The sequence below is a fragment of the Emydura macquarii genome, unplaced genomic scaffold (genome assembly GCF_026122565.2).
Source record: "Emydura macquarii macquarii isolate MOO-44397 ecotype Brisbane River unplaced genomic scaffold, CSIRO-AGI_Emac_v2 contig_499, whole genome shotgun sequence".
NCBI classification, from domain to species: Eukaryota; Metazoa; Chordata; order Testudines; family Chelidae; genus Emydura; species Emydura macquarii.
This window is the reverse complement of record NW_027130636.1, coordinates 13,462,150-13,484,976: the sequence shown is the minus strand read 5'-3', so window position 1 is coordinate 13,484,976 and position 22,827 is coordinate 13,462,150.

Genomic DNA, 22,827 nt, shown 5'->3' with positions numbered 1-22,827 from the left:
TTCACATTTAACAACCAGTAGCAACTGCTCTGATATACAATATAGAGCATTCTGATCTCATATTGAACTGCACTGGTGTGAAGTCATCATGCTCAGATTGAAAGGGGAAGTTTATTTTTTAATATTATGATTATTTTCTAGATAAGTCTTCTCTAAACTAGACTGCAGATGATCCCGGCGAACAGAGGGATGGCAAGGAGAAGGAGGGAGTTTGCCTGGGATCTGTCTGAGAGGAGCCCAGGTGAGTGCTAAGTGAGGGGAGCTGTGTTGGGTGTGCTGTGCTAGAGGGGGAGTATCTGAGAGACCAGGTGTGTGACTGGTGCAAGTTACAGCTGACTGTGCGTGTGTGCTTGTGACTGGTGCAGTTACAGGGACCATTTTGGCAGTTGGGGGTTTGTCTGTTTGGTTGATTGATTGGATCCAGGTGGGCTTTGAGGGGTTAATTGCAGGGGCGGGGCTTTTAGGGGTAATTGCAGGGGCGGGGCAACTGCCCCAGCCTTATAAAAAGCAGCCAGCTGAGCGGCGAACAGAGGGGCGGCTAACAGAAGGAGAAGGAGGGAGTTTGCCTGGGAGTTCACCTGTGGAGAGAGCCCACTGCAGGTTTTTGCCTTTCAGACTTCGCTGAGCGGAAATAGAGCATCTGAGGAGACTCTCAGAGCAAAGATATGGCGAGGGAGCTATCCGTTGTTGTCACCTGCACTGGATGTGCTATGTTTGTCTTCCTCCCACAGGATAGAGATGACTTCATCTGTACCAAGTGCAGGCTGGTTTCCTTATTGGAAGATAAGGTTAAAGGACTAGAGACCCAAATATCAACCCTGCGTTGCATTAAAGAAAACAATGTCTTTCTCCATCGGGCACGGGGAAGAAAATTGGCAGCATGTGACCTCCCGAAGAAAGAGAACCCATGTGCCCACCATGCAGATAGAAGTAAGGAATCGTTTTCATCCTCTCTGCACAAGCACTATGGCGGAGAATGATTTGAAGGACCCTTCAGAGGGAATGGATCAGAAGGAGACCCGTTTGATCAGAAGGCAAGGGATGCATTCTCCTAGGGACGGGGGTTCCACGACCACCATTCCGAAGAGGAAGAGAAGGGTGATGGTGGTCGGGGACTCCCTCCTAAGGGGGACAGAGTCATCCATCTGCCGTCCAGACCGGGAAACTAGAGAAGTGTGCTGCTTGCCTGGAGCTAGGATTACGGATGTGTCGGAGAGACTGCCAAAACTTATCAAGTCCTCAGACCACTACCCCTTCCTGCTTCTCCACATGGGCACCAATGACACTGCCAAGAATGATCTTGAGCGGATCACTGCGGACTATGTGGCTCTGGGAAAAGAGATAAAGGAGTTTGAAGCACAAGTGGTGTTCTCATCCATCCTCCCTGTTCAGGGAAAAGGCCCAGGTAGAGACCGTCGCATTGTGGAAGTAAATGCGTGGCTATGCAGGTGGTGTCGAAGAGAGGGCTTTGGATTCTTCGATCATGGAATGTTGTTCCAGGAAGGATTACTAGGAAGAGACGGGATTCATCTAACGAAGACAGGGAAGAGTATCTTCGCAGACAGGCTGGCTAACCTAGTGAGGAGGGCTTTAAACTAGTTTCGACGGGGGACGGGGACCTAACCCCGAAGGTAAGAGGGGAGGAGGGACACCACAAGGAAGCAGAAGGAGGAGGGTGAAGCAGGGGAGGCCTCCCGATTCATACTGTGAAAGTAGGCCAATCGGCTACTTATCTCAAGTGCCTGTACACAAATGCAAGAAGCCTGGGAAACAAGCAGGAGGAACTGGAAGTCCTGGCACAGTCAAGAAACTACGACATGATTGGAATAACTGAGACTTGGTGGAATAACTCTCATGATTGGAGCACTGTCATGGATGGGTATAAACTGTTCAGGAAGGACAGGCAGGGGCGAAAGGGGGAGGAGTTGCACTGTATGTAAGAGAGCACTATGACTGCTCTGAGCTCCAGTATGAAACTGGAGATAAGTCAGTTGAGTGTCTCTGGGTTAAGCTTAGAAGCAAGAACAATAAGCGTGATGTTGTGGAGGGTGTCTGTTACAGACCACCAGACCAGGAGGATGAGGTAGATGAGGCTTTCTTTACTCAACTAGGGAAAGTTTCCAGTTCACAGGGCCTGATTCTCATGGGAGACTTCAATCACCCTGACATCTGCTGGAAGAGCAATACAGCAGAGCACAAACAATCCAGGAAGTTTTTGGAGGGTGTCGCAGACAATTTCCTGGTGCAAGTGCTGGAGCAACCAACTAGGGGCTGTGCTTCTCTTGACCTGCTGCTCACAAACAGGGAAGATTTGGTAGGGGAAGTAGAAGTGGGTGGCAACCTAGGCAGCAGTGACCATGAGATGGTCGAGTTCAGGATCCTGACAAAAGGAAGAAAGGAGAACAGCAGGATACGGACCATGGACTTCAGAAAAGCAGACTTTGACTCCCTCAGGGAACTGATGGGCAGGATTCCCTGGGAGGCTAATATGAGGGGGAAAGGAACCCAAGAGAGCTGGCTGTATTTTAAAGAGACCTTATTGAGGGCACAGGAGCAAACCATCCCGATGTGCAGAAAGAATAGCAAATATGGTAGGCGTCCAGCTTGGCTTAACAAAGATGTCCTTGGCGAACTTAAACACAAAAAAGAAGCTTACAAGAAGTGGAAGCTTGGTCAGATGGCTAGGGAGGATTATAAAAACACTGCTCGAACATGCAGGAATGAAATCAGGAAGGCCAAAGCACAATTGGAGTTGCAGCTAGCAAGGGACGTGAAGGGGAACAAGAAGGGTTTCTACAGGCATGTTGCCAACAAGAGGAAGATTCGGGAAAGTGTGGGCCCCTTAAAGAATGAGGGAGGCGACCTAGTGACAGAGGATGTGGAGAAAGCTGAGGTACTAAATGCCTTTTTTGCCTCTGTCTTCACAGACAAGATCAGCTCCCAGACTACTGTACTGGGTGGCACAGAATGGGAAGGAGGTGAACATCCCGCAGTGCTGAAGGAACGGGTCCAAGACTATTTAGAAGGTTTAGACATACACAAGTCCATGGGGCCAGATGCAATGCACCCGAGGGTGCTGAGGGAGTTGGCTGAGGTGATTTCAGAGCCATTGGCTATTATCTTTGAAAGCTCGTGGCAACAGGGGGAGGTCCCTGAGGACTGGAAAAAAGCAAATATAGTGCCCATCTTCAAAAAAGGGAGGAAAGAGGATCCAGAGAACTACAGACCAGTCAGCCTCACTTCAATCCCTGGAAAAATCATGGAGCAGGTCCTTAAGGAATCCATTTTAAGGCACTTGGAAGAGAGGAGGGTGATCAGGAACAGTCAACACGGATTCACCAAGGGAAAGTCATGCCTCACCAACCTGATTGCTTTCTATGAAGAGGTGACTGGCTCTGTGGACGTAGGGAAAGCAGTGGATGTGATATACCTTGACTTTAGCAAAGCTTTTGATACTGTCTCTCACAGTATTCTCATCAGCAAGATAAAGAAGTATGGGTTGGATGAATGGACTATAAAATGGATAGAGAACTGGCTAGAGCATAGGGCTCAACGAGTAGTGATCAATGGCTCCGTGTCTAGCTGGCAACCGGTCACAAGCGGAGTTCCCCAGGGGTCGGTCCTGGCGCCGGTTTTGTTCAACATCTTCATTAACGATTTGGAGGATGGGGTAGATTGCACCCTCAGCAAGTTTGCAGATGACACTAAGCTGGGGGGAGTGGTAGATACCCTGCAAGGTAGGGATAGGATATAGAGTGACCTAAACAAACTGGAGGATTGGGCCAAAAGAAATCTAATGAGGTTCAACAAAGAAAAGTGCAGAGTCCTCCACTTAGGAAGGAAGAATCCCATGCACAGCTATAGACTGGGGACTGACGAGCTAGGCAGCAGCTCTGCAGAAAAGGACCTGGGGGTAACAGTGGATAAAAAGCTGGATATGAGTCAGCAGTGTGCCCTGGTTGTCAAGAAGGCTAATGGCATACTGGGCTGCATTAGGAGGGGCATTGCCAGCTGGTCATGGGAAGTGATTATTCCCCTCTATTCAGCATTGGTGAGGCCGCATTTAGAATATTGTGTCCAGTTTTGGGCCCCCCACTACAAAAAGGATGTGGACAAGTTGGAGAGAGTACAGCGGAGGGCAACCAAAATGATTAGGGGGCTGGAGCACATGACTTATGAGGACAGGCTGAGGGAACTAGGCTTGTTCAGTCTACAGAAGAGAAGACTGAGGGGAGATTTGATAGCAGCCTTTAACTACCTGAAATGGGGTTCCAGGGAGGATGGAGCTAGGCTGTTCTCAGTGGTGGCAGATGACAGAACAAGGAGCAACGGTCTCAAGTTGCAGGGCGGGAGGTCTAGGTTGGATATTAGGAAAAAGTTTTTCACTGGGATGGTGGTGAAGCACTGGAATGGGTTACCTAGAGAGGTGGTGGAATCTCCATCTTTAGAGGTTTTTAAGCTGAGGCTTGACAAAGCCCTGGCTGGGATGATATAGCTGAGGTTAGTCCTGCTTTGAGCAGGGGGTTGGACTAGATGACCTCCTGAGGTCCCTTCCCACTCTAATATTCTATGATTCTATGATATCATAGCTCAATGTATTAGTCAAGGTTTTGGGTTATTTTATTTTCTGATGTGACAACAGAGAGAAAAAAAGAGAAAAGAGCATTTTATTACGCTTTCAGCATTCAGAATGAGATCATGGTGCAGTGATCATTTTCTGAACATGTTATTTTTCATGTTCTGAACATGTTATTATTGAATCCATCATGTGCATGACTTTACATTTCTGCTGGCCTGTAGGTGCCAGTTTTTATGACTTCATAAGACTCAGTATTCCTGGTGATCTTAAAGGACACAATTAGGAATGCCATGGAAAATAGTTGACCAGTTTTAAAAGGCCCTCAAGAATAGTTTTCTCCAGATGGATTGTTAATTAAAGCTATGGCAGCAAATATGGTACATATGAACTTTAGATACGTAGACATTTAACAAGAGAGTGTAGAGAAATGAAGGATTTATGGAGGTGGGAATGAGAGGAATGTAAAGAAAATAAAAAAGGATGACTTGTTGGGCTACTATGAGACGTTACCCTGTACACTAAGGGACAGTTCCTGTTTTGCAACCGAGCAACACTCATCATAGCTTGGGGCAGCAGTGGTGCCTCAGATTCCTTCAACCATGGCCATGCTCCTTATTCTGTGGTTATGCATCCTTGTTCGAATAGGAAGGGCTGAGTAGGAATCCCCATGGCAGCTCTGCTGAAGCTGAGGCCCACGAGCTGTCTTTAAGGCAATTTTAGGCCACTGGAAGGGTACAAAGCTGCTGCAGGATCACCAAAGATTTACCACCCCAAGTATTTTCTCATATTATATCAATAAAAAAAATTCATAGGAGCAAATACACAAGAAATAAAGAGAAGAAAGGAAAGGATTGTTTCCAAGCAGCATTACAAATACCACTTAAGCAGTCTGCCTGTTTTCTTAAGAACTTAGAGTCCCATGTCCAACACATCTACAGGCATTAAGGCCCCCGTTTGGTTAATCACGCTAAACACATTTTTAAGACCCATTGAAGTCAGTTGGACTCAAGCATTTAAGTGATTTGCTGAATCAGGACTTAAATTTGTATAGGTCTATTAACACACATAATAAATATAAAAGGTAAAGGCAACAAGCAGCCAATATGAAATGTCAAACAATAACAATTCTCATGCTTACAGACTTATTAATACATTGGAGTCAACAAAAAACAAAACTGTTTTCAGTCCATACAAATAGATATCCAGTTTTTTCTTTGTTTGGGCCACCACTAGAAGATCTCAGAGCCTCCCCAGAAAGGCCAGCTTCACAATGGGCCAATATATGTCCCATGCTCCACTTATATCCCACTCAAGCCCTCAGTAGCACTGCTTCTGTAAGCAACAGAACTCTGGCCAAGTTTTAAAGTACACATCCCGTCTTGGATCCAGTGTCAAAAGCATATACAAGTAACCTCGACCCATCTAGAACCACCCACCTTGATAAAAAAAGCACAGCTCAAGTGACTGTGTTGTCAGATCTTTCCATTTTATCACAAGCTTTGTGATAATTAACAATCTTTTGAGATCCCCAGGTCTTGGAGTCAGGTGATTGTGAAAAATCTCAGCTTTAATTTAAAAAAAAAAGAACTTATGGTTATAGAGAAAATATTGAAAACATAATCTGAGTGCACCCTGACAACTCCAAAACCAAAAGGCAAAGAAAAAGAACATAATTTTTTTCTATGACTCATGATTTTTAAGCCAATCTCACGAATTTGGGAGTGGGGGACTTATTCATGAAATTTTAACAATTGGGGCTGGTGATATTGGTTAAATAGGCCTGACCTTGTATCATTAAAGTTGATAGGAGCTTTTCCATTGGCTTCAGTGGCTCAGGATGAGGCTATTTATTAGGAACAAAGATCGACAGAGAGAGAATGACAAAGACCTTGCTTACATTAAAACAATTCCCTGATCCAATTCTATAACTTTTACTGCATAACACTCACTATTCCTACTAGCTGTAAATGCACCTCATCACCTTACTTATGGCCCATTTGTATGTTCTTTTAGTTCCCTGTGAGAGCTCTTTAATCAGCTCCTCTATACACTTTGAGTGGTTAGGAACATGGGAGTTTCTAACACTGCAACAAATTACACTGCCAGCAAGCCACAGGTGCCTGCCATATGAGCAGATGAAGATATGATTGTGAGGGGTACAGAGTTCTGAATACTTAGTAAAACAACAACCCACCTTCCAATAAAATACATAACAGATGCACAACTGCACTTCTGATGAATGCACTAACAGTTTTAGAAACACTGAAGCAAGTAAACGTGTATACCTAAGCATCTAGGAAAAGGGAATAGTTAATAAGGAGCTACAAATCCCAAAATGGGCATCATTGGAAGGTGGGTAAATATGGATCTGGAGCACTCCAAAGAAAAGCAAGTCTAAACGATGTCTCTCGCTCCCTTCAATATAAGTAATATTATTGTTGTATGGGCAAACAAGTTAGAAATTATTCTAGTTCGTACACTGCATTAATAGATATAGTGCCAGTGGGACGAAGGGTATTAGGAGCTGATTACAGCTGCTGAATTCTCTGCTCCAGACCCAATCCAGGCTAAAGCAGCCTGGAGGCAGCTCTCAGTTAAGCCAGCTAAGTATGGTCCTCAGGCAGGCCATATGTCTGCTGGTAATTACCACAGCACAGCAGAAGCTGGCCACTTCCCGTTCATGGCTCCCAAAGACCTCATGCAAGGGTTAAGGGGAGTGAGGTAGAGGTACAGGCTATGCTGACCTTATTCCCACTTAGGACTATTGTAAACCAGAGCAGTTCCAGGAAGAGCACTTCCAAGTTGTAAAATGGGAGTGGAAACTACTCTCGTGGTTCCAAGTGAGTGGAATGCAGCAAAAAATTAGTCCCATTAAGCTTTTCAGTAGACAGCCTAGACAATCTTAACTACAGTTTTATTCTGTTGAGATAACCATCCAAAATCTCTTATAAAAAAATAACCAGGCTTGAAAGTCACATCTATATTCCCTTTGCATATTCCCTAACAGACACAGAGACAAACTATTTTCCTTCCTCTCACCATATGCTAACCCCTTCCTTGTGATCACCAAGAGGACGTGCCCATGCTTGCCCGCAGTTGTGCACACCCCTGTCCATAATTTGGAAATAAGCAGCAGCCTGGGCCCTAACAAGGACTGCAATGCTTGCTGGTCTCATACACTATAAATGGCGTGGGGGAGAAGGCAGCAGTGAGAAAAGAGACGGGAATTAGGGATTGGGCCAGGATCAGTTGCATAGGGCACGAAATCAGGTGGAAGTGGTTGGAGAGGGAGGGAGGGATCAGGACTGGATTGGGGATTAAATGGAAACAGGGAAGAGAATTAGGATAGTGAGATTAGCTGGATGTAGCAATGTATTTATCGGCACCAAATTAAACAAAGTAATATTTAGTTAGGTTTAGCTGAAGGTTTGGACTAATGCCCAGTCTTTTCAGAACTACTTCAACTACCCTTAGGGTAAATATATATGGAGAAAAGTATAGAAAAACCCTCAAACCCATAACCCAGAGCAGCTAAAATGTATCAAATACTGTAACCAACAATTGCAAGGTGCTGTAGTTTGGATTAAAATAACGCTAAAATCTAAAGGAAGAAAATATGCAGGAAATAAAAGCTCAAAGAAGAAGGTGGACAGGAATTGCAATGGTATGGAACACTCACTCTGGCGTGGCGTGGTAATTAATAAAATAACCCATGCAAATGAGACTGCTTTAGAAAATGAATCACTGGCTAACCTGGTTGATTCGTTCCTATTCCAGTTCACTGGAGGTTAAGATGTATTGCAGCTACACAGCCACAATAAATAAATTCTCTTTTACGGTGATTATTATACATGAGCCAGGAATGAACTTACAAACAACTTAGCCACAGTAAGCCCAGTCATAGTTTTTAATCTTTGGACAAAGAAGTGAAAATGTTTAAAGGTTCTCAATGTATTTCAAAACAACAGGTTAGTGTAGGGCTGTGTAAGCATGAAACAGAGCTAATTTGTAGAATTCAAATTTCTGGAACTGGTAAAGTAGTTGTAGGATTTTTTCTTAAAAAAAAAAAAAGGTACAAGCTGTTTATAGTACAGCATATATAAAATTCATCATGCTGTGGTATGGCATACCAGCGTTAGCTTCCTGTGTTTGACTGCATTTCCACTTGGGTCTCATTTTTGCCTTGGCCTTGCCACTAAATCCATGTACTGAGACCATTTTTAAACCTTGCTGCCTTTTTTGTACCCAATATCTCTGAAAACTGGCCTGTCCACACAGCTAAAACTCTCATCTAGGCCCCCATTACTTCTTGACTTTTAGCACTCTCTTCTTTTCTGGCCCTGACTATTGGGGTCTTGCGTCCCTCAGCACTAGTCAGAATGTTGTTACTAAAGTTCTCACCTTGACTTATCTCTCTGACCATGTTGGTTCCCTATTTTTGGCTTCACCTGCAAGTCCACATCAAATACAAGCTTTCTGCCTTTAATTTTAAGGTCCTTCATAACTTAGCCCCCACACTACCGAACTGACTTAGTAACCTATACTGACATCAGCCTCTGCCTGCACTCAACCAGCATTCCCACCTTTACTTCCCATCTCTCCTATATTCCCTTATGCCTGGGGAAAAACTCAGATACAATCTCAACAACCATTGCCTTGTCTTCTTTCAAATCCCTCCTTAAGATTCACCTCTCCCGTAGGGCTTACAAAACCTAGCCTGGTGCTCACAGCTAAGGAGGGAACCAGCTGTGCCTGTTCCCTGTCTTTTCTGTTCCTACTCCCTCCCTCACTTAAACAATACAACACATGTCACTACAGAGCAGTGCCAATTCTTCACTGTTTTATTGGCTTGTAGGGATCTCCTTCCCCTACTATGCATATGTTTGGGTCTTTAGATTATCAGCCCTTTTGGGCATGAATTGCCTCTTTTGTATTTAGAAATATATCTATTTTTTACAATCACAACTGATGTATGTGGGTGCTCATAATATTTATTTAATATGTAATAAATAAAGATTTTCTTATTCCCTCTTGAAAAAGTGGTGTTGGTTATTCCCTCGCCAACATCCAAGCTCTAAAAGCCTATCTCCGAGTCTGAAGAGTGAGAGAGCTCTCCTGCAGTAGCTTTGATTGGCTATTGTGACATAGGAGACAAGGAACTGTGGAAGACATCAGAGGGGGTTTTCCCCTTGGCATGCTGAAATTTGTATGAAGGGTGCAGATTCTTATGTCATTGCACCATTAGCTGCTGCAGGGGCCAAAATCTCATTATTGCAGTGAAATAATGAGATTTGGCAGCACTGTTAAAGCTGCCTGTCGTCTACATTTATATTTTATGGCACTTATTTTCTCCCTCTTGTTGCTTTGGATAACCATTATCAGCCACAATTTGGAAAGTTTGCAAGGACAACATATGCAGTTACAACTGCACAAGATTATTGCATGTACACTGGAAGATTGCAAGTTTGGTTAATAACGTGCATGTGAAATGTTTGAAATGAAGCCTGAAATGAATCAAAGCTAACCATTTTTTGTTTTCTTTACAAACTCCAGACTCTGTCTTCTCAAGTAAACCTGGGCTGATTTATTAGATTGCAGCAAAACCATGGAAAATTTGTGGTTATGGCATAGAAACAAATGAAATTCTGTGCTTTTTCTGAGGATTCCTGTGAGACTGTTTGAACTCAAAAAACAAGAGACTGAATCCTAAACTATACTGAGGCTAATGTGTGTTGCATACAGGTGGTGCGGGGAAAGGTGGCTTTCTGCCATATGAAGATTGTTCTTAATCTTAGGGAATTTCCTGGTAGGTGGTTATGCCAGCTACAAGGCTGAATTGTGACACTAGAGTAGTACAAGGCAGCTTGGGACGGTAGGGAGATGGCTCTGGCATTTAATGCTGAGGTGGGGGTGACCCATATGGCCTGAAATCAACAGCAATATTTTCATGAACTCCAGCAACCTCAAACCACCAAGTTTCATACAGGTCTATCCTTCTTCTGAGTACAACAATATGGTATGGGCAAGCAACTGAGACATACATCACCTTGTATATCTATTTTCTCTCTTGTTTTCTTGATTTTTGTATCTCACTGCTTTTGGTACACATATGCATCAGGTGGAATACTGTACCTGCTGGATTATTCTTGGCCAGGAAAGAGTGTTCTGTGCTGAAAATTAGCTCGGTCTTGACAATTTTAAATGTATTAGTGATATCTCCCTAATTCTAATCCCAATTCATTCAATGATTTGGGATTTGTACTATTTGAGACACATCATGCCATCACTTTTTAAGTAGAAGTCCCCTTCAGCTTCAATGAGGGGTTCTACTTAAAAATGAGTGTCAGAATATGTAAGATTTTTCAAATTTGATCCAAGCCTACTGACTCAGTGGCCTACTTTCAGTTGTCTTTGGATGAGAACCTTCGAATGCCTCATGTTAGGAATGGTTAAAGTTGCTTGAGTGAATAATATATTTTCCCAGGTTGCTGGATGATTATCATACTGTCTTGCTGGTTTATGTCAGCATGTGGCAAAATCTATATGTTTTTACTTTGTTTTTCTCTCCTTATATTTTACTTGGAGACTTTGTTCAGCAAATCTAATATGATGTTTAAAAAGCCTACTGACATGTAAATACATTAACAAGCTGAGGAATATCAGATTGCTTGGTAGTTGCACAGTAAAAACCAAAGAGATGAACACAGAAGAGAGTATATCATTCACTGAGCACAGCATCAAATGACTCCAGCATATATGCATTTGTACAAACACCACCACTGTAAAATGCTAAAGTAATTCTCTTCCACTCTGCTAAAAGTACACAGGTCTTTCTATAGGTGAATGTTTGTACAGAATTAGAGAGTTTAAAACAATTACCTGATCCCTGAACACAGATAACTCATGCAGTGTCTGATTCTATCAGTCCTGAAAAAAACTATTTGAAAATTATGAAAAAATCTTCCACTTTGGGAACGCTTTTGCTTATAGAGGATATTTTCTGTGTTCTTCTCCTTTAAAAGCAAATACTATGACAGAGAAACAGGATCTGTTTGTCCTGAGTTCATTTGTTCTTTCTTCTTTCTGTGACAAGATTCAAAATGGATAGCATATTTATATGTATATCAAGAGTTATCATTATTAACAACAACAATTTTGGCAGGGATATTAAACCTGGTGCTTCAGGGAATGAGTTAATCTCAATGCTTAGAGATTAGGACGAAACCTATGTGGGCGGCAGACCATCACCATCTGCAAACTGTGGGCTTTTGTGCCATTCCCTGAAGCATATGGTCCAGTATCTTGTCTCAGACAACGGCCAAAAATTGTACTACGGGTTTGGTTTTGCAATTCCTATATTTCTCTCAGTTCTTTAAGTGATACCAGAGTGGGATTCCATCTTTTTTTTCACGACAAAAATTTAGGTAATTATTTATATACTTGGGGTGTCTAGGTTGAAATATTATTGAAACTATTCATTAGTTATATATTTTCTACCTGTAAACAGTATGTTAAATTAATTACTTAGTATTATATTATATGCCAAATCTATCTCTTCTTATTCACTTGAATTCAATGACTTTGATATGCATCAATAGGATGAGCAGGACTTGGCCCTAAACAGCTCTGTCAAAGTCCTTTCTGTAATGAAAAGTAAATGGATGCATTAATTATAAAGCTGCTATTTTTGATCTCTAACTAACCAAGACAAAAATAGGTAGGATTTTTCAAGAAAATGGCAATTATACTGGAAAATATTATAAATAGTGTGCACAGGGCCTTGGATAGGATACCTCAGACATGTTTTATTGTGGTATAAGTAGTTTATGCCCTTGAATTGCTTGGAATTCAGAGTTGGATTGGACCATTAAAAATATAAATAGCCAGAGAGACCAACCCATCACACACTGAGTTGGCCAGGAACTCTCAGGGGAAAAGAAGACTTGATTTTTGAACAAGGAAGATTATTTAAGGCCTTCAAAACATGGACTCTAAGTGGAGTCATTGAGTTGCAGTGACCCAGCTCTAAAGAAATAAACAGATACAGCCAGGTTCTGCCTTGTTCACATTTTCTTATGATAAACTATCAACCATCATTTTGTAAATGTTTGTGCATAAGCCTGAAATGTCATCATAGCTGTGAATTTGACCCCAGGAGAAATGACACTATTGTAATCAATGAACACAGGTTTCACTGGGAATGTAGCAAAAGTATTTGCACCACATCATGAACTTTCTCCTTATTTTCATATCTTTTTCCCTGATTTTCCTCGTCTATCTTTTCTGTTTTATGCAAGGTAAGCACCCATCATGTTCTGCCGATTGCATTGATGTCAACTATCACAAGGCCTTTGATATTTGAAGTGTTTCTGTGCTGACATAAATACACCAGATTTTGAGCTTTCATTAAAACAAACAGACATAAATTTCTAACCTTGATGGTTAAACCTTGATAAAGTTAAAAACATGAACCCTAATGGTTCAAACACCAGAATGCAAATAAAAAGAACCCCAAATGTATTACTAAAATCACGTGATTTTTAAATCAATCTCTTGATTTTTTTGAGATCCTGATGTTTGAATATTTGGGGGTTGGCAATACTGAACCTGGCAAACTGTTGTTTCAGCTTATGTTTAACTGTCAGCCACAAATTCATTTTCCTGAGTCATTCCTAGCAGATGTTTGAAAGAGAAACGAAAAAGACTTGATATTCTCTGACATTACTCTGTATTATAATATGCTATTTGTGTGTGTCCTTATATTATCCCTCAAAATGTTATTATTCCACTGCCATCTGCTGGGTGGAATATTATCACTTGATATGAGTTTAGTGTCAGATCGCCCTCTAATGGATACCACCAACAGAACCTTTACTGTACTATTACACAAACATGAACATGGGGCAAATATTCAGAATCAACCAGATTTTTTGGTACTGGGCTGGTGCCGTGCATATACTAAAATATTCATTCTGTTCATGGTCTCTGTTCACCCTGATGCTCAGAGAGACCTTTGGTCCATAATAAAATATCATACAAGGGGTATATTTGGTTTTAAAAAAAAAATTCGTTCATGTTTGACAAGTATCAGACTATCCTTGCTGTCTTTTTTTTTATTGCTGCCAAATATACTTAAGCAAAATGGATGCATTTGATTACTTTTCCAAACTGAAAAAGCTCTGCAGTTAAAGGCCTTTGTTCCAGTTGAATATCCTTTTCTAGAAACTAAATGATTCAATGCATAGAAAAGAAAAATCAGGTTTAAAGTAAAATTAATAATTTACATTCATATGGTGCTGTTTACATGAGGATGTCAAAGCAGTATAGAAGTGTTATTTAAGTTTTCAATACCTCTCTGAGGTATTGTAGGTACATTTTATTATCCTGCTAAATAAACTGAGGCTCAGCGAGATGAAATAATTTACTCAGCAAGACAGTAGCAGAGCCAAGATAAGAACCAGTGCTCGAGTCCTGCTAGAATGCTCCAGGACACCATTCTTGCATTTTTTTGGGAGCTGGAACAATATCTTACAGCACTCACAATGCTTGTGTTCTGTCACTTCTCAAGCGCTGCGCTCACTGGCTGAATAGAACATGAGTTCTGATCACAAGACATTCCTCTTTAGGAGTCAGACTCCTTCTTCCTAAAATCTTATCCTCTTCTGCTTTCCATAGTGAAATAGAGGGCTGTGATGATAATTACAGCCTCTCACCACATACTTTATATATCATCTGTATTCAAATTCCTTTTTGAGTTCACTTTCAATGAACAGTTGAGTGATCAACTTTGATTTGCATGATTGCCCACAAAAAAAAAAAAAAAAAGAAATTTAAATCTCCACATTCGAGTATGTACACTAAAAGTGGTATTATTGTATATGAGCTGGGCCAGTTGAAACCCCTCACCAGCGCACTGGCACAAAGTCAAGCTGGATAAGATTCTGTTCACACCCTTTGCAGCTAGCACTACTTGACTTTGGCCTATTACAGATCAGTAAGTGCCGTGCACATGGTATATTTTATATCGGTGACACTGCTTAGCACAGCATTGAGAGAGTTCCCAAAACCCCCTTCCAGAACGCCGACAAAAGGACATGAACTAGGCACTTTTCACAATGAGCACTGTGTATTCCCATGCAGTTCCTTTGCATACAACTTTCTCTTAGTACATTCATGTAAATGCTCTTGCCAGCCACTAAATCTCACAGTGACCTACATTTCCTAGCAAGGATGTCTATGTCATCTAATTAATGTCTACATCATAAAAGAAGCAGCTTAACATTTTCTAAAATTCCCCAATCCTTTTTGCCACCTCTCCCTGATAAATTCTAAAGTTTAAACCCTGAACCCCAATGGTTACCAATCCTCATTGGGCCACATTCACCACTAGGCTCTGGACACATTGCAGCATTCTTATCAGCAGAAAGAGGCAGAAAACAATGGATTTATGGATGCTTTGCAAGTCAAGCAGAGCATACTAGTAAATATGAACCCACAGCTGTAGACTTACGCCTGATCTATACTTACTGGTAAATTCAGCAGCATTTGACGGGAGTTATGCAAGCTTTGTAGCTTACGTCGATTTCCTAAATTATCTTCTGCATGCCCTCTCCATTACTCTGTGCCAACGGGAAATGTGTACCCGTCGATGCAACGCTATGGTTTTTTTGGTGGTGGTTTTATTGAATCGAATTCCAGATCTATTGAGTGGGTCTTCACTTCTGCTCAATCGCTCTGGATAAATTGATCTGACGGAGGCAAAATCGCTGCCGGCAGTGAAGACGTACCTTTAGATGTATCTATTTGAGCTTTTTTTTTTTTTTTTTTTTTTAAATAAATATAAGTTTGTACTTTTTGTACACAAAACTCTAATTCACCTGTTTATTATTCAAGCTTCAGGTAGGCAATATTCATCTCACTTCAAAGTGGAAGCAGTGTAATAAATTGTCCTTTTGCATCACAATAAATTAAAAATTGGCCAGATCTTCAGTGTAAGCCAGTGTAGCTTCACTGAAGTCAATAGAGCTAGCATTGCAGATCCCTTGAAGTCACTCAAGCTACAGCAATTGCCATACATGGACCAGATCCTAAGTTGGTGTAAAGACTATTACTTCATTTAATGCTTTCACGAGTATCTGAGTGAGTCAGGATTATCACCAACAAAAGAACATTACATAAAAATTATAGCAGTATCTCATAGAATATACAGCACTCAGGCATATGGTTTTGGTTTGTTTTTTATTTATTTTGTGTGTGTTTGAAAGAGGGATGTGAACTTTTTGTCCATGCACTTATTCTTCCAGGTTTTTAGATTCAGTGGTTTAGGACAGCAAACGTTCAGAAAATCCCTCTAAAAGAAAAAAAGAGCTAACTAGATTTAATATAAAAATAGTTTTTGAACAACAAATCATATTTACTACATGCTGATGACTTGTTACATTTTTATATGCATATGTTTTTGTCATGACAAGACCATGCTTTGTAATTAATTTGCCAATGTAATTCAATGTAACCTAATCCAGGTATATAAAAAGTACCATACATAATGCAGAAAAGTGCTTAAACAGAACCCTTCTGTAAAATCATTTGGTGCGATGGTGAAACATCAGGAAACTGAAACAGAAATCTAAAGCAGGAAACAGAAATCTAAAACAGTGCTACAAATCCCAGAGGGACAACCGTTTTTAGACGTGAAGTATTCCCACCACAAATCTTGGTATGCATGCATTACATAAAACTAAGTGTTCTTCTGGGAACAAATAAAGGAGAAAGAAAAGAATCCCAGATTGTCTTGAAATATTATAGCATTGCTTTTTGCTCCCCTGTACTTAAGGTTCTGTGAACATTCCTATTTAATGCTGATGCTATTGCCCCTAAAATATATATTTAAATATGTACGTTTAGCTGCAATTTGTCATGCTGGGTGTTAGCTCAAAAGTGAAATTATTTAGTTAATTTGCAGGTAGAGTTTGATTCCTTTTTAAAAGTAAAAACTGCAAAAAACTTCCAAATGCTTTCTTCCATAAAATAGTCTCCAGTAAGAGAGGGATGCAGGCTGCATAATTCAGATCTGCATATAGGTTAGGAATCCCCTCCCATGGTTTTGGTGTATTTGGATCTGGGTTTTCAGCTATGGACAGTTTTACTCAAACCAGCTTAAAGAAAACCCAATGTGCACATATTCATAATGTGATCTGGTGCCTTTATGAAATTTAAAATAGAAATTTTGCTAAGATGACCTACTATTATCTTTATGGATTTTTCTTTTTCTTTTTTTTTTTTTTTTTAAACTGAACACGCCAATGTGTAACTACTGTGACAAGGTGGGCCTGTTTTGCCCCGTGGGTCTGTGCTCCTTACGGCTATGTCGGTGGTGCGGCTGGGTGGGAGCAGGGGGCGGAGGGCCCGGTCCCGCCCTCTACCCTGGGCCCCGACCCAGGGACCCTGCGAGGAGTAGCCTCAAACAGCTTAGTCCAAGGGACTACCACCTTCCCTGGGTCACTCTTCTGTAGCCCCCCCGGCTTGTGGCTCTCCTTCAGGTTCTCCTCCGGTCTCCACACCTTGCAGCAGCTCTGCTCCGCTCCGCTCCGCTCCGCTCCACTTCTCTACTGACTCCACACCTTGTAGCAGCTCTACTCAACTCCCTCTCAGCTGTCCCCATCTGCCTGACTGGGAGGCTTTTAACTGCTGGGGCAAGTTCCTTGATTGGCCCCAGCTGGCCTGATTGGCCTGATTGGCCTAATTGCCCTGGAGTGGCCGCAGCTGGATCACCCAGGGAACAAAGATTTGCTAAGCCTGGGGCTGATATATATGCCTTCCAGCACCCTCCTATAGCCGTCAGGGCTGGCCCCGTCACACATCCTCCCCCGCTACTCAAACCCACCGGGTTGGGCAACTTGGGACGTCATACAGTGTACACGGGACAGGCCATCGGCATTCCCATGGTGACTGCCCGCCCGGTGTTGTATGGTGAACCGGAAAGGTTGCAGGGACAAGAACCACCTGGTTACCCGTGCATTTTTCTCCCTGTTCCGGTGCATCCACTGGAGGGGAGCATGATCAGTCACAAGGGTAAAGTGGCGCCCCAGCAGGTAGTAGTGAAGCGCTTCCATAGCCCACTTGACTGCGAGGCACTCCCGTTCTACAACCGCGTACCGCTGTTCCCTAGGGAGGAGTTTCCTGCTGAGGTACAAGACAGGGTGTTCCTCGTCTCCCACCATCTGCGAGAGGACCGCACCCAAGCCCACCTCAGAGGCATCAGTCTGTAGGATGAATTCTTTTGTAAAGTCCGGGGCGAGGAGTATGGGGTTACTGCAGAGGGCCGTCCGCAAGTCTGTAAAGGCCTCTTCGGCTGCAGTGGTCCATCGTACTATCTCTGGGCCCCGGGCTTTTATCAGGTCCATCAGGGGGCTGGCTCTGGAGGCGAAATGTGGGATGAATCGCCGGTAGTACCCCACCACATCTAAAAATGCTCGGACCTGCTTCTTCCGGTTAGGCCGGGGCCAATTCAGGATAGCCTCTAGCTTATTTAGTTGGGGTCTCACCACACCCCTCCCTACGATGTATCCGAGGTATCGAGCCTCAGCTAGACCTATGGCACACTTGGTGGGATTGGCGGTGGGGCCGGCCTGCCGCAGGGTGTTCAATACCCCTTCTACCTTCCTCAGATGGGTTTCCCAGTCTGGGGTGTGAATGATTATGTCGTCCAAATACGCGGCTGCATAGTCAGCATGGGGGCGCAGCAGCTTATCCATTAGACGCTGGAAGGTAGCTGGGGTCCCATGTAGTCCAAAGGGGAGGACAGTGTACTGGAACAACCCATCTGGTGTAGAGAACGCGGTCTTTTCCTTTGCCTCTTCGGCTAGAGGGACCTGCCAATATCCCTTGGTCAGATCAAGGGTAGTTAAGAACCGAGCCTTGGCCAATCGATCCACGAGCTCATCTATTCGGGGCATGGGGTATGCATCAAACTGAGAAACCTCATTGAGCCTGCGAAAGTCATTACAGAACCTCGTCGTGCCGTCAGGTTTAGGCACTAGCACGATTGGGCTAGACCACTGACTATGGGATTCTTCTATGATCCCCAGCTCCAACATTTTCCTGACTTCGGCCCTAATTTCCTCTCTCTTGGCCTCAGGTATTCGGTAGGGCCTCATCGTAACCCTGGCTCCGGGGTTTGTGATAATGGGGTGAACCATCTCCGTTGTTCATCCTGGCTTAGTTGTGAAGACATCCCGGTTTCGGGCTACCACTTCGGTCGCCTCAGCCTTCTGGTTTGGTGTTAGGTCCGGGGATATCTTCACTTGTTCAAGGGGTTCTACGTCCTGGGTTAAGGCCACACATACTTCCCGAGCCTTCCAGGGTTTTAATAAGTTGATGTGATAAATCTGTTCTTGTTTGCGATGCCCTGGTTGTCATACCTTATAGTTTGTCTCCCCCACAGGCTCAACCACTTTGTAGGGCCCCTGCCACTGGACGAACAACTTGCTTTCAGCGGTGGGGACTAGTATCATTACCTGGTCCCCTGGATGAAATCGTCGCACTGTGGCTTGATGGTTATAGTGGACCTGCTGGGCCTGCTGGGCTTTTTCCAAATGTTCCCGTACAATGGGGGTGACTCGGGCTATCCGGTCCCTCATCTGGAGCACATGATCAACTACGCTCTTCCCTGGTGTGGGTTCCTCCTCCCATATTTCCCTGGCTATGTCCAGGATTCCCCGGGGGTGACGTCCTTATAGTAATTCAAAGGGGAGAATCCTGTGGAGGCCTGAGGAACCTCCCGAATGGCAAACATGAGGTACGGCAGCAAGGCGTCCCAGTCCTTCCCATCTCGGCTTACCACCTTCCTTATCATGGCCTTGAGGGTCCTATTGAACCTTTCTACAAGGCTGTCTGTCTGAGGGTGGTAGACGGAAGTCCATAGGGCCCGCACATGTAGGAGAGTACACAAGTCCTTTATCAGTTTTGACATGAATGGGGTACCTTGGTCCATTAATATCTCCTTGGGTAGCCCCACCCGGGCAAAAATCTTCACTAGCTCATTTGCAATTACCTTCGAGGTGGTATTCCGCAAGGGGACAGCTTCCGGGTACCTGGTGGTGTAGTCGAGGACGACAAGTATGTGTTGGTGACCTCGAGTCGTGTTCTCCAAGGGACCCACTAGGTCCATGGCAATCCGTTCAAATGGGATTTCAATGATGGGGACCCTAAAGGGGCCCGTAAGTGAGGCTGGGGGCTGTGTAGCTGGCATTCTGGGCATGTGGCACAGTAGCGCCGAACCTCCTCATGTATGCCCGGCCAAAAGAACCTCCTTAAGATTCGGGCCAGTGTTTTTTTTACCCCCAAGTGCCCTCCAAAGAGATGGCTGTGGGCCAAGCTCAGAACAGCTCTTTGGTGTTTCTGGGGTACCAGGAGCTGAAGCACCTTCTCTCCATTTACTTCCGTAGCCCGATACAGTAAATCCCCCTTTAGCATGAAATATGGCCCTGGACCCCGAGTTTTCCCCTCCACAGGCACTCCATCTATCTCTGCCACGTCTTTTCTGGCATTGACGTACCTTGGGTCTTCAGCCTGGTCTCCGCCAAAGTTCCCTCGTGCCGATCCGGGTTGTTCAAGATCCAAGGGACCCATTTCCACCTCTGCTTCCGGTCTGATCTGGTTCGGGGTCCGCTTCGGGCCCTTCTTCTCTCAGGGCAGCTTCTCTAGCTGTGGCCCGGGTCTGCCTGCCCACCATGGCTGGCTTCAAACCCTGGGCCAAGATCCTTGTACCCAGTGCCTTGGCCACCCTCCTTTTGGCCCTGGTCTTTCGGCCCTTCCCTGGGGCCGGGAACAGATCCTCAGCAATCTTGGAGAACATCGGGGGGTGGCTATCTAGGGAGGCCAGTCCATTAGCTTCAAGGCCCTCTCCTTCCCCAGACGCATCCAGGGGAAGTAGGGTTCCAAACCCTGGGAAATCTCTTCCTATGAGTACCAGATATGGAAGCCTAGGAACTACTCCTGCTGTCACCCTGGTGACAGCTCCCGGAACTTCAATATTCACTGGGACAGTTGGGTAGTAACTAACGGCCCCATGAACGCAAGTTACTCCTGTGCGTTTAGCCTGTGTCAATTGGCTGCGCTTTACAAATTTCCCAGAGATGAGCGTAATGGCACTCCCGGAGTCTACCAGGGCCAGGGTCTTAACTCCATTTAACTTCACAGGCCTCGTATACCTATGTGGGGTTAGGGCGACCCCCACCAGGTGGATTAGGCTGCAGGAGTCTGTCCAGGTCCCCAGGTTACATTGCATGGGTTCCTCCGAATTGGGGCATTGGGCAGCTATGTGTCCCCACTCCCCACATGCATAGCATCGGTAGGAGGCTCTAGGCACACCTTTATCCTTTGGGCTAAGGGGTCTGACCCTATACTCTCTGCCCACATCACCCCGTCCTTTGGTAGCCTCCAGAGGGCCCTCCGTTTCCCTCATCTTCTGCCCAGTCTTCCCCGGATTCTCGGGTGTCCGGATCCCAGGAACTGGGGTAGGCCTTTTGATCCGGGGTAAGTCCTCTCTGTGGGTCGGGTAAGACCACTGGCCGTTACCCGTCTCTCTACTAGAGCAACTAGTTCATCGTAGGAAGACGGGTCATTCTGTCCTACCCAGGCGCGGAGATCCGGCGGTAGTCCCCTCATGTACCGGTCAATGACGAGAATCTCAAGGACCTTCTCTGGCCAGTGGATCTCTGGCTGCAGCCACTTCTGTGCGAGATGGGCAAGGTCGAATAATTGTGATCACGGGGCCTTGTCTTCCTGGTACCTCCAGCTGTGGTATCTCTGGGCCCGCACAGCCATTGTTACTCCCGCCCGAGACAGGATCTCTGTTTTTAACTGGTGATAGTCTGCTGCAGCTACTGTGGGCAGGTCATAATAGGCCTTTTGGGCTTCTCCATACAAAAAGGGGGTGAGGATACCAGCCCACTGGGCCTGGGGCCAAGCCTCACGGGTGGCGACCCTCTCAAAGGTAAGGAGGTATGCCTCCACATCATCCTCCGCAGTCATCTTCTGCAAATAGCTGGTGGCCCGTAGTGTTCGCATCCCCTCTGGCCCAGGAGTGTGGGAGGTCAGGGTCTTCAGGTGGGTCACCACTTCTCGCAAGAGGGCCCAGTCCTGGTTGGCCTGGCTGATCAGCAACTGGTTAGTCTCTTGCTGGAGCAGCATTGATTCCTGCTGGGAGGCTATCTGAGCCCTGGTGGCCTCTTGCTGGGCCGCCGTGGCTTGTATGAGGGCCTTGACTATGTCCTCCATTGTGGACGGGGTTTTTTTTTTTTTTTCCCCTTCTCTTCTTCTCTCTCTCTAGCCGCTGTGCACAAATCCCACTCCTGACACCAGTTGTGACAAGGTGGGCCTGTTTTGCCCCGTGGGTCTGCTCTCCTTATGGCTATGCCAGTGGTGCGGCTGGGTGGGAGCAGGGGGCGGAGGGCCCGGTCCCGCCCTCTACCCCGGGCCCCGACCCAGGGACCCTGCGAGGAGTAGCCTCAAACAGCTTAGTCCAAGGGGCTACTACCTTCCCTGGGTCACTCTTCTGTAGCCCCCCCCCCGGCTTGTGGCTCTCCTTCAAGCTCTCCTCTGGTCTCCACACCTTGCAGCAGCTCTGCTTCGCTCCGCTCCGCTCCTCTACTGACTCCACACCTTGTAACACCTCTACTCAACTTCCTCTCAGCTGTCCCCATCTGCCTGACTGGGAGGCTTTTAACTGCTGGGGCAAGTTCCTTGATTGGCCCCAGCTGGCCTGATTGGCCTAATTGGCCTAATTGCCCTGGAGTGGCCGCAGCTGGATCACCCAGGGAACAAAGATTTGCTAAGTCTGGGGCTGATATATATGCCTTCCAGCACCCTCCTATAGCCGTCAGGGCTGGCCCTGTCACACTACCTAGTTGATACTAGAAATATTCCATCATCATCATCATCATCATCATCATCAGGCTATCTTGTATCCTGAATCTGCACACAGAGAAGAGAACTATGGTTTTAGTATTTTTTCTGTTCATCTCCTTACCCAGCATACTGTGAGCAAGCACGTTTAGGAGAGGCATGCTTGCTAGCCAATGGCTACAGAAAGAATACAGGTCCTCCTCCACATATCAAGAGTTCTGCCAACTTTGAGTGAGATTCCTGTGGTCTTTATTATGGGGAGGCAAATCACACTTCTACCTCAATGATGTGAGGAATCTCCATGAGAAGATCCTCTCAGAGATTTCCTCATAGGAAGTCTC